The 12766-nt window shown below is 44.3% G+C and overlaps 1 protein-coding gene across 3 annotated transcripts in view; it reads left to right on the forward strand.

Moving 5' to 3' along the window:
* Positions 1-12766, forward strand: part of KCNIP1 (potassium voltage-gated channel interacting protein 1) — a 379245-nt gene that overhangs the window by 234998 nt on the left and 131481 nt on the right. The gene's annotated exons all lie outside the window — the stretch shown is intronic.

Raw genomic sequence — 12766 nt, forward strand, 5'->3', positions numbered from 1 at the left:
TTCACCCCCTATACAAACCTAAAAAGGAACTTTTAGATCTTTCTTGAGGAATACAATATTTTATTTTAGAAAGAGATGACTGATTCAAATAAACCCAAAGCCAACAACAGTAACACAGGACAGCTGGCTTCATTTCCAGTTCCTCCTCCATTAGGTGCTGAGATTTTCATCTCTGATAACACAGTTGGGCAGAAAAATAATTCTGAAAGGAAAATAAATTATTTCTCTTCCTCATTGGTCTCAGACCAGCAGTTTAGAATTTTTTCAGCAATGACACTACTTTGTGGGCTGTCCTGCTCAGCTCTGGAATGTTGCATGGGGAGGAGCTTGTTTTGTCTGGAAACACAGTGGCTGTCTTTGTAAGAGGGGGCACACAGAGACCACCACCATAGCTGCCTGGCACAGGTGTGACTGGCCAGGGCGGAAGGGCCTGGCTGCTGCAGGCTAATTTTACACGTGTCTTGTGGGAGGACCCTTACAGATCCCTGGTAACTCTTCCAAGCAGCTTCTCCCACAGCAGGCTGCTTGATGCTCTCAGACAGTTTCTCATTCCTGTGAACAGAAAACCAGAGGAAACCAGAGGCTGTGGCAAGCCGTAGCAAGTGGCACGATGTGGGATGGACAGGCAAAGCCTCCTTCGGTCATGTAGGCCCAAAAAACCGCTGCGGCGGTGTTGGTGACTGAGGCTCTGTGTGTGTGGACAGGAGTGTCTGCACCATCACCCACACTCTAGACTACTGTATGAGAGGATAAAGCCTTTTAAGCTTCATGTTGAAATTGCTAGTGGTTAAAACTGGGGTGCTGTCCAGCACCTGCAGCCTAGGCTGCTTCGGCCATGCCTGTCCAAGAGCTCAGTGGTACTTGTGGCCCCTGAGGTGAGGGATGGCCGCCTCAAGGCATGTGCTCCCACATCCCTTCTCTGCCATCACTGAGCAGTGCAGTACCTACGTGGCCCATCGTTCACATGACACATCATTTACACTTCAGAAGCAGTAAGTGAAAAATGAGTTTACAGGGTAATTGCTTCCCTGGGGGCTGCTGTCAGAGCCTTACATGGCGGGTTAGTAGTGGGGTGGATTGATGCAAGGCTTTCTGGCTCTCCCATGAGACTCTACATGGCCACTGCATGCCAGTTCTTAACATCTCCATAAATGTTTACAACTGCATAGTGTAGCACAAATGGAAATTACTCCTGAATTTGTATCAACTGATTAAGAGATGAAAACAAACTATGGCTGCTGAGGTTTACTGTGTAAACCTGAGGCACATGCAATAGGGGTTTAATGGGGTCTTGCCTTTGGCTTGTTCAGCCTGCTGCTGAGGGTTATAAATCAAGCACTTGTTGAAAATTAACTGCTCGGTAATAAGTGGATTTAAAATAATGCATGTATTGAAAAAGATAGGTGTGGGAATTGCTGTCTACTGTTATGCATGTCTGAAGCTACACTGGACACTTTTTGATCTTGGAGGAATGCTGAAGTTTCGGTTGGATTTTAATAGCACTTTGTTGTTTATTGATGGAGGTGGCATATTATTTTAACACTTCATTTTTTTCATTTGCTGACTTGAATTCATATTTGCTTACTAAAATGCTAAAATAAACAGAGGACAGTAATAAAATTTTTAAAAGGTTATAGCAGATTTGGCCAAAGCAGCTGGCTAGTGGAAACAGACCTTTTGAAATGTAGATTAAAACAAGATTTTTTTTTTCTTCTTTTCATGAAGTTTTTCCTTTCTGTTTTAAAATAAATCACTGAGAATGTTCACATATCAACATCTGAATATCTGGAGGCTTGTACTGTAGCCAGCTGACTACTCTTTCACCAGAAACTCCATTTGACCAGTGGATACTCAATAAGTTTACTTCCCATATATAATATGGAGATTGGAAAACAGTGGCAAATTTGCTGGTTCTGCAAACATCAGCAAATTGGTAAATAATCTGCCTAGGACAGATCTTTAAAAATCATAGTTATTGTTAGTCTTTGTGTTGGTAGCTTTAGCTACACACCTGTGGCATTTGTCTCCTTCTAGCCATGAATATGGCCACATTCTACACCCCTGGTGCTATCCCAGTAATCTCTCACAAATGAGAGCCCTTGCTTTCACCTGATAAGTTGCCTGGGAATCTGTTCTCAGTGCAGGTTTGATTGCCTGTGATAAAGACAATTTGATTGTCCCTCGTGCCCGCTCTGCCTCTTCAGTTCACTTTGCATAGCTAACATCACCATTTTGCAAAGGCATTTTAAAAAATGGTAACATTATGTCTTATAAAAGAACAACCCCATGAATATCTTCTTGGTTTAGATTGGAGATACTCATCAGAGAACCCTTAGAACTGGTTTAATTCTGCAGGCAGGTTGGCACAACTCTTGTGTTTTGTCCTGCCTTTGCATACAGCAGCAGAATCCAAACCAAGCAAGATGGCTTTGCTGAACAGGTAATGTGGGCACTGCACCCCCCACCCAGTGCACAAGCCACATCCTGCAACCCTGAGACACCCCTAGACATCCAAACACCCTTGGACACTAGCATGTGCTCTCATCAAGAGCCTCAACCTTTTCTATAAAGGTGGCACGGCAGTGTTTGGTAAGATGTGAGTTACAGGTTCATTTATCAAACGCATCCACGTTTCTCTTGGCTCTGGCACTGTACTGAGAGAGACTGTTGGGAGGGAGCTACTGCATTCCAGGGCTTAGAAAGGGAGCACAAGGTTTGGTAGTGCCTGTTTGTACCACCAGTTAAACATAGATCCTGACCTGTGTCTAAGTTGAATGAGAGTAAATAACACGTTCATCTCAGAGGAGGCTATTGTGGGTGTATCACCTGGCAGTGAAGCCAGGTTTAGATAAATGTATAGATGTGGAAGCACCATGAAACAATTTCAGGAATTATTATTTTGTATTTATGTGGCAAATACATAAATTTAATCTTGTAGAGCAGTGTGTGTGGGAAATGACAAATTTTACCAGGAGCTTTTGATCATTTGACCTGCTGAAGTCAGACATCTCCATGAAGGGGCAGACAGTGACATGAATCTAACATCAGCCCATGAACTGCTATGATCCTCTTTGCTGCAGCAAGGTTAAGAAAGTGACCCAGCACCTTGGAGGTGGAGATGTCTGTTGTGTACTGACTGTGTTTTCCTCTGCATTAAATAGAGTAGCACTGTGTTGTAGCAGAATTTAGCACCGATTTTTTGAGGCATGCTTGAAAAGTAATACACACACTTTGAAACTCCAGCATTCCCAGATCAAAAAAATCAAATTGATGGCATGTCAGGGAGCAGACTCTAGGGACCGGGGACCATTTTGGTGGTTGCTAATGCAGTGATGATTTCCTGTCTAAAGCCAAAACAATCAATAACTCCAGTTAGAAACAAAACCCTTCAGGGGAAAGAGAACTTGTGTCAGAGGAGCTCACTGGACTGTTTAAGTAACAATATTTTATAGATCCAACAAACAAGCTATTCCCAGTCCAGTAAACACATTCCTCAGCTGCAGTTTAGGTACAGCAGAAATTAATTTAGCTCAATAATGTCTGTAGCTTGTAGTACCATCCACAGCATTACAGAATTAATTTGGCAACACTTCCCATTCAGAACTGGGTCTCTATGAGGCTGCTCACAAGGCAGGGTCACAGACCCAGTTTTGCTTTGGAAAACTCCATGTAGAATTCCGCTCATGTGGCTGGGTATGTGTCTCCCTTCTGCATCAACTGCATCAGCAAGGGTTTATCCATCTCAGCAGATCAAGGTTTGCTTGAAATACTGTGACAAATGAGTGGTGCCTCTGCCTCATAAAGCAGGTCAGAGAATACTTCCCAAGACAGATCAGAATAGCTTAAACTGGGAAAATGTTTGCTAATTATACTGTGGTCAGTGGGGTTTGCATGCACATGTAAATGTAGTGGAGGGTCTGGCAGGGATCATTTCAAATCCAGTTTCCCCCCTCCTCCCCCCTCCTTCCCTCCTCCCCACCCTGAGCTGTTGATTGCCATTGTCTCATCTCAGTCAAGAGCAGGTGATGAACTGCATATATTAAATGCCAACTGTAGTTTCAGTTTGCTTGTTGATGCAAAATATAAATCCAGTGTAGGAAAAGGTTTTCTGCACTTACTCATTGCTGCATAGAATAAGTAAGACTTTCCAGTCCCTTGATGCAAAAGAAAGGTACTAGCAGGTGGGACTCCTGCACTTGGTGACTATCCAACAAAGGAATATTCTTATATCTGAAGAAGGGAGGAAAGTCCTTGTGGAGGGAGGAGTGTTGAAAACAATTCCTGATGTGGTGAACCCTTGGGATGTTTGGATGACAACTCAGACCCTGAAAAGAGGTGGAGTACAGAAACCAGCCTCCTGGGGAAGCATGGAGGCTGATGACCAGGATGCAGCCAGGGGTGAGGTATGTGCCTACAGTTCTGGGGCTGATTGATGAGAAGGATAGGCAGATTTCTGAGTATGAGGCTGTCTGAAGCAGCTCAGATGTTATTTTTCCTTTGTTTTTACTGCCTGTGTTTTTCAGCTTTTTCTCTAACTGTACCTACTGCTTGTGGTCTAAATATAGATCTTAAATTATTTTTTTAATAACTGCCTCAAGGTGTTTTAAAGGTTGAAAGGTGACTTTGCAGTAATGGGAGGGTTCTGTTGCGATGCCTGTAGTACAGTTTAGAATGGACACATTTGCTCACAAAGAACCCAGGACAGTGGCATATTGCTTCCAAATATCCAGAAGCTATTGACCACACAGGCTGTTTCAGCAGCTCGTAATGTGAAAGGAAGAGACACATTCTGGTGCTGGGCTAGGAAACTTCACTGGCCTTTGGATGCTCATGGAATAGCTCTGCAGAGTGGTCTATGGCAGAAATGTGTCTCTGGCAGCCTTGGATTTGAGAGGATTTCTGTATAAGCTTCTGTGTACCAGTCTGCCCAAAGTGGGGATCGCTAGCATTTAGCTTCATCTTAGGCTGCCATTGGGAATGATTCTTCTTAATTTGCTTTAGCTGTGCATATCTCTAACTCAACAAACTCATGAGTTCTTTTCTTGCCATGAAAATATTGATCTAGAATCAGCATGGTCAAAGATCTACTCTGAGAGAATAATTTAGAAGGACTGCACTTAAAACACCAGTGGTTTTGACTACCTCATCCATAATATGAAGTGACAGTTCTTTTTAATGGGTGATATTAAGTCACCAGTTTTGCACAGACTGTCTTACCCCTGTGGAGGGACTTCAGTTTATACTTAGCATCTGAAACAGTGTTTTAAGTTTAAATGCTCTACCCAGATCTCTATATTTAGCTCTCCTTGTTTCGGAGGTATTCAGCTTGCAAATCCCAATGCTTCTGGTTTATATAAATCCCATTTCAGTTATTTGCATTTAAAATGTGGTTGGGCTTATGCAAAAGTCTCTGCATAGCATAAGACAGCTTGGCTTTGGAGGCAGAAATACCTCCCACTGAACAGTAACAGCCAGTAGTACAGTGTATGCTCCTCAAAATGTGCAAGAGATGATCATGTCTCACAGTGTTATTTTTCCACTGTGACTAATGCCCCACTCCAGTCCCCCCACCTATCTTTGCCAGTAAAACAGCCTCTAATTCATGCAGGGAGCTGTACCCACAAATATGGATGCCAAGAGCACTTAGCAGTCTGTGATCCAGTTCAGCAGACTAAGGCAATGAATTGTATAGAGAAATGAAAATACACTTTTAGTCTATCGTTAATGTTTTTAATCTCTGAAAGAGAATTAAATGCCTGAGCAGGGTACTCCTCTTTTCCAAAGGCAACAGCTCTGCAGAGTTGAAAATAGCAATGTCTGTGTACAGCCTAGCCAGCCCTTGGGCTAAATGTAGCTCAGATAAGAGCACTTAGTCCTTGCTCCTACATCAGCCAGAGGCCTCAGTTTAGTTCAGCAGTGCTCATCCATTCTTAATCACAAGCAGTGATCTTTACTGCTGCATGAGCTGGTTTCTGTCTCTGATAGAGTGTGAGCACTTCTAACATCACTGGGAAGCATGTGATGTTTCCTCATGTCACCAGGACAACAGAGGGAACTTGCAGAGGCCCCTACAAAAGGCAGAACTTCTAACTAAAAGCTATTGAACACCCTAATAGCCTCTTTCTCTGGGGAGAAAAATGGATATATCTTGAGATTAAATCCAAGGAGAGCCTGAGGTACTTTATAGTCATCATTCATGGAACTCAGAACCCAAAGAACAGCTGTCAGGCTCTAGGAGTCTGTCTTTCTATAAGAAGCCCTTGCAGCACAGCTGGATGTGCTATGGAAGGTGGATTGAGAGAAGCAGATCTGCTGCTGCCACTAGCGCTAGAGGAGGAATGAGACAGCAACGTTCCCCTAGTTCTGCAACAGCTGTGTTGCAGTTTAAAACACTCCAATGCTGACCTGAAGAACTAGAACAGCAGTGTCCCACCAGGAGCCTGAAGACCTGTTCTAGTCATAGGTTTGTTCAATTTTTCTTCTTTATTGAGGGTCTTTCAGAGCTGGACAAGAAGGCTGGTGAACTGTACACACTAGGTGAACAACTGTCTTTGGTCATGCAGCAGGTGGGCATCCAGTTCCTCTAGACACTAGACTGGTCCCAGGGGCTCTCAGGGGAAAAAGGTACTAAAAGTAGGCTCTGGTTCACATGAAAGATGGACAGTAGCGAACACCATCGGGTAACTATTTTGTCTTTTTTTTCTTGTCTCTGTGACTGCAGTCTCCTCAGCTGCATAATGGCAAACATAACAGCTGACAAAGTGTACCTGTAGTGCTTTTTCTCACATCTGTAGCAAAAAGTCCCATTGCTTGGGTGGTTTGTAATAGCAGCTGTTGCCATCTACACTGTGAGAGGACTAGAATGAAAGAAAATTTGGTGTTAGAACTTCAGGCTTGCCCTGTCTATTCTTTAGTACAGCTAAAGTCCTGAGGGACTCCATCTCCAGAGCTCCCCAGATGCATCTTCATGCTTTTACAAAGTGTTTCATACTGTGATGTTTGATGTTGGTGCTAGTTTGATATTGTAGGCACAGTTCACTTAAACAGATTTCACAAAGCTTGAAGAAATTTCCTTTGTTATAGTCCCTCCTCCTTCACCCCTATCCACTGACACAATCCAAAGAGGAGTTGCTCTGGAGAAGGAGAGGTGAAAAGATAATGTTTCCAGGTTGTAGTCTCCAATCATGTCTGTCCTGGTTGCAGATTATTGACTAATAGTGAAAAGACTTGGTTTGTATGTTGGGTTAGGCAAATAAAAACAATATTAAGGACAACCTTTAGTACCATAAAGCCTGGAGCTATATGGCTTTGCTTGGAGTGTGTTAATTTGCAGATGGGTAGTCTGCAAAATCCTCTGACCTAGCATTTACAAGGGGTGTAGCTCATTCAATTTAGCCACTCAGTTTTCAGAAGATCTTACCTTCACTTAGGGTTTTCTGAGTTATCCATCATTGCAGCATCTCCAGACCTTTCTCAAATCAGTAATTAGGCATGTGCTGAGATCTCGTCAGCTAGTAAGTGAGCTACATCTTTGAGCACCCTGAGTAGAGACGGAAATAGCCATATGCCTGAGTGCCTTTCTAAATGGGGTTAACCACGTGGAATATAACCCATCGTGTAGTAGCTGCACTGTGAACATTTGTCTTGGATGCAGTGGACTATCATCAGTGCTAAGATGAACTGCGTGTTCATCACCCTGTTTGGGCACTTTCAGCTGAGTAATTCCTGAACTCCAGGATATGTTTTCTCCATTTTTGCTCCTCAGGGTGCTTTCAAAGCTAAAGATGATTAGTTCTTTGACTGCATTAGAAATACAACACAAACAACAACATTTCTCTCCTTTCCTGTAAATTTTGAGTACTTTGTTCCAAAGGAGTCAGGCAAGGAAGAAGATACTTTGCTGTGCTTGCATAAGAGCTGGGATTTGCTGGGGGTGATCCTTGCTGCCTTGTTCTGAGCTTACAACAGACAGACAGGCAGGGGGAATCTGGGGGCTCTGGGTAGCTAATCTTACTGTGCAGTAGCTGCCATGAAAGGGGACGTCATGGTGGACCTGTGAGGCATCAGCTGCAAATTCCTGTCTCTCATGTGGCACAAGGCTCTCTGAGATGGGCAGCCTAGCTGACAACTGCTTCCTTCTTCATATGCCAGAGCAGTGGACACAAGCCTTTGGTCCTTGTGACAATGGCCAAGCACGGATTACATATTCATCCATGGAGCACTAAACCAGTGCATTGTTATCTGCACCTATAGCTTAGGTAACAATTTTCTATTCTTATGAAGAGGGATAGGGAAAGGAAATGGTCTCAGGATAACAGGTTTTGTTGGGAAATGCAATGAAACTGAAAGTGGAAATAAAAATACTGGCCAAGTATGTAATGTGTTTGCTGCAGTTTAAGTATTTATAGTTTCTGTGGTCTGGAGGTCTGGTGCCTGCCTGTGCCACTGGCAAGGGTTTGGTAATTTCTTCTGAAAGGCGTCTATATTGCTATTGTTTTTCTCATAAAACAACCATGAGAATGCAAAGCTGCTTTAGCTTCAGGGTTATGATTTCTTTTATGGAATTTTCAATTTAGTTGTAAATAGACAGAAGCTGTTAAGAAAGCACCTACAAAGTGGCTTATGTGGGGAAAAAAACTGAGCCCTCTCCAAATGCTTACTTAGTACTTGGAAGATATTTTAGCAGTCTATAGAGCAGGCTTTCTAATAATGAGGATGTTTTGCTTTTCTTGCTTCCCTCCTAAAAACTGTGACATGCAGTCACAGTGTATATCCAAGTGCTGCTGTCAGAAAGACCCCACTGTGCAGGTCATGTATGTACCTGGCTTGGTGCTTTGGGTTTGAGGTGCTTTCCTAAACTGGGTGCAAAACAGACTGCTTCAGCCTTGCACCCTTGAGGGCGCAATTTCCCAAGAGGAAACATTAAGCAGTGCAGGGCCCACAGGTGTTGGCAGTTAGCAGGGAGTCACTGTTGACTCTCAGTATATGCTTCATGGTATGTAACGAGGTAAGACCAGGATATCTGCTGTAGCTGGTGTTAGCTAGAAGACAATGTGCCACCATCCTCTGACTTCAGGCTAAAAGGTCTGGTTTTATTCAACAATAGGTCTACAGGTAACTTGTGCTTAAGCACCTTGTTCTTCACGTAATCTTCCAGGCTTTCTTAGGACACTCCTTAGTAAGGGTTCAGTAAATATTTTTAATAGTTCTGACTTGGATATCATTCCAGCCCTGTGTTAAACAAAAAAAAAAGGAACAAGGAGCAAAAGCCACACAGACACCTTGTGAATGCTGCCAGCCGCTGGCACAAATGTGCTCTTGATATATTTGCCTGATTTCGGTCTGGAATTCATATCTTTATTTTCTTCCTACATCTGTGTTTTAAAGATCTGTCCTTTCATCTTCCAGCCTCATCTAGCACACATCCACATCAACAGTTCTTACATTTCATTGCATTATACCCCTCTCCTCTTTCACTCTAGTCCTTTCTTCTTTGTAACTATTGCCACTATGTCCTCACTAGATGAGGCTGGGGATAAGCATGGGCCAGGAGATGTCCTGTGGCTGGCACAGGCACTGTGATGTTCTTATCATCTCTCAGCACCTTTTTGCAAGTAGTCACTTTTAAGGGCAGAAATTCAATAATGCAAATGAGATGGAATGCTTAATACTATATTTGCATGGTTTAACATGGATTGACTTAATTTGAATGAATGTTATAAACACTTTGACTTTGAGCCCAGCAAGGTTATGGTACAAAACAAGCCTTAAAGGATGCTCTTGGCTGGAGCTGCCATCTCCTGGGCCGCAGGTCAGCCAGGCTTGGCTGCATCAGCTTGGTGGCACCCAGAGCTATGCTGGGGCTCAGCTCTCAGCCTTTTGGCTGTTTCCTGCTGTTATCTGGGATTGCATTGGCTGGTGACTGGGGACATAAATAAAAGAAAATGACAGAAAAACAGAGGCCCTGGCTGCTCCTACCTGCTGCTCCCTTGGTTCTGGCTTCCACATTCCTCTTTCTGAGTTCTGCCTGTTGCTGATTGATGAGCCCACTGCACAGGGGCAGAGCAGCTTCCCTGTGAGGTTCTGAAAGGTGCTGACCACTGGTGTCACCCCGGGCTGGGCTGGGGAAGCATGCTGCCAATGCTTCTGGAAGTGCAGACCCCTAGAAACCCATCTCACATGTTTCTGTTTGCTGTCAACGACTGAGACATAAAATATGTGGAAGAGCTGGAGAGGGTTCAGAGAGGGGCCACAAAGATGGTCCAAGGACTGAGAAGGTGCTGTATGAGGAAAGGCTGAGAGAACTGGGTTTGCTCAGCCTGGAGAAAAGAAAGCTTGGGAGATTGTATCATCACGACCTGGTATTTAAACGGTGGCTGTAAAGAAAGCGAAGATTCGCTTTGTACAAGGAGTCCCAGGGACTCGTCATTGCTCTGTTTTCTCCAGCAATACTCACTAGCCCTGCTTCTGGGCTGGCCGGGTGCAAGTGCCTGTCGCTGCGCAGTGGCGACAGCAGAGGGCAGCAGTGTCCCACCAGCTCCCCGCACTAAATCAAGGGAGCAGGAACAAGAGGGTGGCTGAAAGCTCCGGCAGTGTGTTGAAGGTGCAGAGCACTCAGGGCCAGCAGCTCTCTTTAGAAGATTGCCGAGTCCTTCGCTGCCCTTGGACGCCAGAGGCCTGTTTCAGCTATATCTGCGCTGTCAATGTGTGACAGATACCGACTGGTGCGTTCCCGGTGCAGCAGGACTGAAATGCAATTGGGAGAAAATGGTATTTCCAGGCTCGGGCTGGCTGCTGGCTCTTTGCTTTTGCTTCTTGACAGTTACAGTAATGCCACCAGGTGGGGACAAGATTCTTCTTAGATTTCTATTGGATTTTCGTTCCCGATTCCTTATTTGAGTTAGGTCCTGCAGCAGTGTTTAAACCCAGCTGTGGTGTGTTGGTTCGTGTCCAGCAGTGCTGTCCCTATTGCAGCACTGATCTGCCAGAGGTAATTGGCCTGAGAGACAGGTGCCAGCAAGCATCTTCCACCAGCCTCTTGAAGGTAGAGCCTGAGTCAGTGTAGCAGTAACATTTAGACATATATAAATTAAACCTGATTGATGGTTGGAGAGAGCAAAAGGATAAGATCAATTTCTTTGTGTTTAACTTTCATTGATCCCTGGGCTGATTGGCTCAGAATACCTGGGACAGAGAAGTGCCATCTTCATTTTGCATGAAGCACTAGTGGTGATAGCCTTAGCAGGTTGTACTTGCCCAAATTCACATCAGAAGCATGTGGAAAGTCCCTGCCAGCCCAGCCAACAGACAATGCTTCCTCACAGCTCAGAGTGCCATGATGCTTAGTGAATGAGTAGTTTCCCTTCCAGCTACTCCTGTGCTACTGCAGATGCTTGAGGCCTCAGGGACATGGAGTTACTGTGCTGTAGTATGCAGCAGTGTATAACCTGGATTGGGCACTCTGAGAGAGTGATTATTTCAGATGGTTCTGATAGCATACAAATACATTTTTTTATTGGCTAATAATGCAGAAATGTGTATGTTTTAATATCAAGTCCTTTCTTTAAGGCCATATTCTAAATAGCAAGGAAGTTTAGTATCACATCAGGGAAATGTTTCCAGTGCTTTCTCAATTATCTCTAGGTACATTTCATTTTTCATATCGGCTGAGGCAGGTGTCCTTTGTCATAACATTCAGAACTGAATGTCCATCTGATCAAAAATAAACTGTGACCCACAGGACCCCCTCTACTCTGCTCTCATGAGAGCCCACCTGGAGCACTACATCCAGTTCTGGTGCCCCCAGCATAAGAGGGACATGGAGCTTCTGGAGTGGGTCCAGAGGTGGGCCACAAAGATGATCAGAGAGCTGGAGAACTGCCCCTATGGAGACAGGCTGAGAGAGTTGGGGCTGTTCAGCCTGGAGAAGAAAAGGCTCCAGGGAGACCTTAGAGCAGCCTTCTAGTACCTGAAGCCGGGAAGGGACTTTTTACAAGGGCTTGTAGTGATAGGATGAGAGGGAATGGACTGAAGCTTGATAAGGGTAGATTTAGACTGGAGATGAGGAAGAAATTCTGTTTACAGTGAGCATGGTGAGACTGTGGAACAGGTTGCCCAGGGAGGCAGTTGAGGCCCCATCCTTGGAGATATTCAAAGTCAGGTTTGACAAGGGTCTGAACAACCTGATCTTGTGAAAGATGTCCCTGTCTGTGGCAGGAAGGTTGGAACTAGATAATCTTTAAGGTCCCTTCCAATATAAACCATTCTATGAATCTATGAATCGTATCTCCTGCTAGGGCTGTGGTGTGAAAAAGCTGAAGAACTTAAGGTGGCTATTTGTGCTGTTATCCTTGGGATTTATACAGAAGCACACTGTGCTTCGATGGCTGGGTCATATTGATGCATTGGACAGCCAGTGGTGTTAGAAAACCAGGATGGGGTATGCTGCATGGAGCACTTTGAGTGGGCAATAGCAGTCACCAACAGTGGGAGAGGCTTTTCCCATGGTGCTTTTTAACCCACCATTAACGAGTTTACTGTGCTTTGGCAGAGGGAAAAAATGTTTCTCTGCAAAGTTTTTCACTCAGATCTCCTTCTGTAAAGAAAACTGGTTGGAGACTGATGTAAGGACATTGCTATAAAAGCTCAGCTGACTTCACTCAAAAGTTTGGGGTCCAAGAACTTGCTGCTTCCTTTGTAGAATAGAAGTTCACCATGTGGCTGGTGGCTTATTACCTTTCTTTTCTTTAAAAGCTCAATTAAAAGT

This window comes from Dryobates pubescens, chromosome 16 (assembly GCF_014839835.1).
Source record: "Dryobates pubescens isolate bDryPub1 chromosome 16, bDryPub1.pri, whole genome shotgun sequence".
Lineage (NCBI taxonomy): Eukaryota > Metazoa > Chordata > Aves > Piciformes > Picidae > Dryobates > Dryobates pubescens.